Raw genomic sequence first — 5,021 nt, forward strand, 5'->3', positions numbered from 1 at the left:
AGAGTGTCGATGAAATCAATGTTGTTAACTTAGACAAGAAGGAGACATCTCTTGTAACCCCACTCTGTGAGACCTTTTCTGCGACAGGTACTGAACCTCAGTTAAACAGCTTCTTTTCAGTCGCCTCGACCATGAAATTAGAAAGGTAAAAAAGGATTGCGAAGCCATTACTGACCTCCCTGTTTAAAGGTTACTGATAAGCCAGAGTTCTTCGCCACAGCCCTGAGGTGAAATAAGACATAGAGACTACAGTAGAACATCTGACGATGTGGGTGTGCGCAAAAGTTGGTTATATATGCTAACATCTCAGTGCGCTAAATTCAGGACTAAACCAGGCATCGTAGAAAAAAAAACGCATAAATGACAGGAGACTACAAGATCAGTAGCCTCGGGTTGTTTCTGGGATTTTCTATTGCATTTAGTCTTGTCCTGAAGTTAGCGCACTCATAAGCAGTGAACCAAGGCAATCACTCTAAATGCCTGAAGGTTTCATGGGGCGTGTAAGCTCTGGTAATAACACCAAGCGACCGCAACGCGTGGCTGCTCAGCAATAAATATTTGCACGAGAACGCGCATCCTCTGAGCTTTTGCTGGAGACTACTCATCGATATGGCCATGTCACGATGTAGCCTCACTCGCGGTGGAAGTCAAGTATGTGTCGATGATCTCAGAGAGCGAGAAAAAGTTGAAGCAAGCTTGAGGGCCTATCTCACAACGATGTTAGTGTAACTAAGTGCCTCTGTTCGTGAAAAATACTACAGCGACGTCATTTATTCACTGCAGCTTCAGAAAAATTACTGCAACCGTTAAGGCCTCTGGAAACTAAAGCGAGGTACCCACTATGCATACCTTCCCTTCTCGCAGAGCTCTTCCGGTTGCTACGTGGCATTTGTATAATATTCGATAAAGTTCTGTCCACTTCCACAAGCACAGCCAAGAAAGGCACATATTTTCGCATGTAAATTGTACCACCACGTTGGCTCGAAGTCACAGGATCACTGTCGTCGTCAGCCTCCTAAGTAAGGCGTTTTCCGCCTATGATTGAACTCGGCGGCATTCAAAGCATTTGGGGTGAGTAATAATAATAATAATTGGTTTTTAGGGGGAAAGAAAATGGCACAGTATCTGTCTCATATATTTTTGGACACCTGAACCGCGCCGTAAGGGAAGGGATAAAGGAGGGAGTGAAAGAAGAAGGGAAGAAGGAGGTGCCGTAGTGGAGGGCTCCGGAATAATTTCGACCACCTGGGGATCTTTAACGTGAACTGACATCGCACAGCACACGGGCGCCTTAGCGTTTTTCCTCCATAAAAACGCAGCCGCCGCGGTCGGGTTCGAACCCGGGAACTCCGGATCATTGGGGTGAGCTGCATGAGCAGTGTTGGTGACGTGTCGCAGAATAGGAGCTGTAGCCAGCATACGCTGCAGGTTGCATGTAGTTTATCCACGCGAACTGCTAGAGACCAGAAGCGGTGAAGGAAGCCGAGCATGTGGTCCGGCTAATAAAAGCGGCTTGTGGCGGAGGCTCTTGAAGACTCGAGTGCAGCTACAACCTTCCATGAGACACGCTAGAATGCGCTACGGCTTTCCTGCAATGCATATTATGCTTTCATCTACTCACGACGACGCGATAGACTCAATTGTTTCATTATCATGAGAACTAAAAGCAGCCACCAGCTATTATTGCAAGCTAGCAGTGGTAACGTATTGTTAGTTCATTATCGCGAATCTCCGAGTCTAGATAACACTTTCATAAACATTTAGTTTAGTTTATGAGAGTTTAACGTCCCAAAGCGACTAAGGCTATGAGAGACGTCATAAACTTTTAAACAGCAATAACACAGTGTTATTATCATTAAATTCATAAGGTTGAATCAAAGTAAAAGAAAAAACATTTTATCCAATTATTTGCATCATGGGATGCGTCTTTTAATGCCTAAAAAACTTCAACATTGCCACAAAGGGATGTTTTTTGTAAGTAGTCCTTGTGCCAAAGTATAGCACGCCAACCTGGAAAAAAATAACCCCCCTTTACTGATCACAAATACTGAATGACTCTGTTCTGAGTGTAACATTAGTACAACGGAACAGGGTCGCAGACACGCGCTGATGTCTTTCAAACTACGCCGGAAGTTCTCACAATGATGTATAGATATCAGCAGAAGATATATTTCTTCAAAATAAAGTAATTGCACTTCTAAGACGATGTCTGTGGTATTGGCATTCAAAATCAGTGGAGGCTCTTCAAAAGATACCGTCTGTAAGCATCAGGTTCTCTGGGGTCTAGATACACTCGTGGCCATCACTGTGGAGAAGTGGCCGGGACAAGTTTTTCATTTCAATAAATTCCCAACCGCACCAGTTCAAAGGCAGTAAAAGTATAAAACATAAATTAGGTGTGCTGCGGTGTCTTCAGGTACTATAATTTCGTCCTCTATCATGATGAGATTGAGTGTAATAATACTCGTCACAAATGTCACCTGAAGCGTTGAGGTGATTTTAGCTGCAGGTACCTGTTTTTCTTTTAACTGCTCAATTATTGCGTTACAGGATGCGTATTTGTTTGTGAGTGTGTGCGCGTTCATATTAACACACATACGACAAAGAGTATCTGGCCATTAAGGAATAATTTAGCGGGGTTGAGAATATGGCGATAATCTTCACATTGGCCACGTCAGCCGACCGAAATAATTTCCTGCGTAAGCAAATAAAACTGCGTTTCAGGCAACATCTCTTTTTTCACGGCTAGACTGCAAGTGCGCTAACACAAAAAAGTTCTTGCGCCTAGCCCTTAGCGTGAAAATTAAAACATAAGCGATCACTCTTTTTTAAGAAACACAAACCGATCCCGTTTTGTTAGGCGACAAGGAAGAAAGCCACGAGGTTTTTCAAGGCCTCTCAGGAAACAAAACGATTCGATCTGTATAGTCTCGACCCTACCAGCGTGCTTGCTCGCGAGCTTTTATTCGGTCTTAGATTAAAACAATACTTGCAGTCTCTAATTTCTTTGTTGCGCAAAAGTGCGTCATTGGTCATGTTACGCCAATGGCGTGACTTTTTAAATAGCTTGGCCACGTAAGATGGCACGTAGCTTTAGCGGTAGGGCTTATATAAGTGCAGCAATAGGCCGGGAAAGCACACGTCGACTAAGGCGAGAGGCTCAGAGGCTCAAAGGACCACTTGGAAAGGTATGTTTGCCTGGAGTTCATAGCAGGCTTTTTAGGGGCTTTGCAAAACACGCAGAAGAGTAAGGGCGCAGAATTTCTGCAATATTTACATACTGAGACTTGGAATGTTAAGCACCGTGTGTCTACGGGTCAAAATAATCAATTTGTTAGAATCTGTAACAATTTCATCCGCCTGCGGGAACTGCGATCTCACACGCTTGAAACCGAACTGCAGGACAAGTTGCATGGTTTACTCGGTCTAATGAAATAGCAAGCAGGATTTGTGATATTATATCTTTAAACGTCGTTTTTCTGCGCAATAATGTAGACTTTTTAAGCCGTCTTCTTGTACCAGAGAAAACAGGATTTTAAATTATATGGGCGCTCGTAGTCATAGACGAAAATCAAAGAAAAATTTTATTCGTTTATTCGTTTTTTTTCATAGCCTTTGCGCGTACAGCCACATCATTAGACCAGCGCATTGTCTTTTACGGCACTGCCATCCCATCACCGTTTATAGGAAGCGCGTGGACGCTGCAATCTCACATCACTCCTTCTGTGTACGTAAATAAATTAAACGATTTTTACACACACGCGACTGTGAAAACAGACCCCTCTCGTTTCTATTCTACGAGCAAAGACGACTATGAACATTCATAAGCATGTCTCCCACTCGTATAACTGCCACGTCAGTGCTCACTTGCATTAGTGATCTATGAAAGGGCCATTCATGCGCAATAAATGAACAAACCAAGCATAAGTCAATGAAATTATCAATGCGTTACGGTAATGCAACCATGTTCTACATTCTTGGATAATAAATTTGAATGTTAAAAAAAACTATATGGCACTGGTTTAGAATTATTGAAGGTAATGGTTCATTATTCTGATATGTAGCAACATCTTTCTTTTGTAGTGTTTCCATCGATCGCAACGCACAGCTTAGACTGGCATAGAAAACCAGTGGGTAACGCTTTTGAGGTTAGCAAAAACGGTAATAGCCAAGAAATTCAAGACTGCCGCCGGTAGATTGGTGGGCATATCTAATGTTATAGTGAAATCTTGCAATATATGAAAAAAAATTGCTGTCATAAACTATTTATCGCTCAAAAATGCTTCTTTCCAGAATTATTGGGTGTGCATTTCACGCACGAGAGGATTCACTTAATTCCGCGCATAACGCTGCCAAACCGACGTAATCACATTTCTCTTTCTCCGCAGCTTTGCCTACTAGGAGTTTTACGCAAGCACCATGTCTCCAGTCAGCGCATCTCAGAAGAAGGCCCTCGGTGCCGGCCACAGGGCCTTCGGCTTCCTGTTCATCGTTGCGTTGGCTGCTTCGCAGCTATGCTCTGTTGCGCTGGCCAACCACCACGGCTCCAACTCGAATTCAAACTCGAACGCCAACTCCAACCATAATTTGAATGCCAAAAACCCAAATTCTGCCAGCAACCACGATACCAACAGCAACAGCCACAGCAGCAATAGCAATGCCAACAGCAACAGCAGCTGAAAAGCCACAAAGCTTATTTGCTTGCGCAGTGGTTAACTGCGGGGCTGGCTGAAGTGAATAAAAGCTGCGCAGCTGATCAAATGAATTGCTTGTCTGATTTTGGATGTAAAGTTCGTCTCTGTGCCTACGAATCTTGGCCGCTTGGGTTGGCTTGCTAATGGTGTCCACAAAGTTAATATTGTAACAATATGTAAAAAATGAGTGGGGTTTAAACTGGGACTCTCCGCCTCCTCTCTAAATGTTCCTAAACGTGCTAAACGCCGCTGTATCGCATGAAATTAGTTCCGTAGACGCATCAGCCACCCCTAAAACAAACACTGCTGCCGCTTTCAAATGCTCTG

At 43.6% G+C, this 5,021-nt stretch overlaps 1 long non-coding RNA gene across 1 annotated transcript; it reads left to right on the forward strand.

Moving 5' to 3' along the window:
- The first annotated feature begins 3,079 nt into the window (after window positions 1–3,079).
- Window positions 3,080–4,765, forward strand: LOC144100093 (uncharacterized). Its single transcript, XR_013307521.1, has 2 exons — window positions 3,080–3,188; window positions 4,389–4,765. It is a non-coding gene; the product is annotated as an uncharacterized LOC144100093 (long non-coding RNA).
- Window positions 4,766–5,021: the final 256 nt, after the last annotated feature.

This window comes from Amblyomma americanum, chromosome 8 (assembly GCF_052857255.1).
Source record: "Amblyomma americanum isolate KBUSLIRL-KWMA chromosome 8, ASM5285725v1, whole genome shotgun sequence".
In the NCBI taxonomy this organism is placed as follows: domain Eukaryota; kingdom Metazoa; phylum Arthropoda; class Arachnida; order Ixodida; family Ixodidae; genus Amblyomma; species Amblyomma americanum.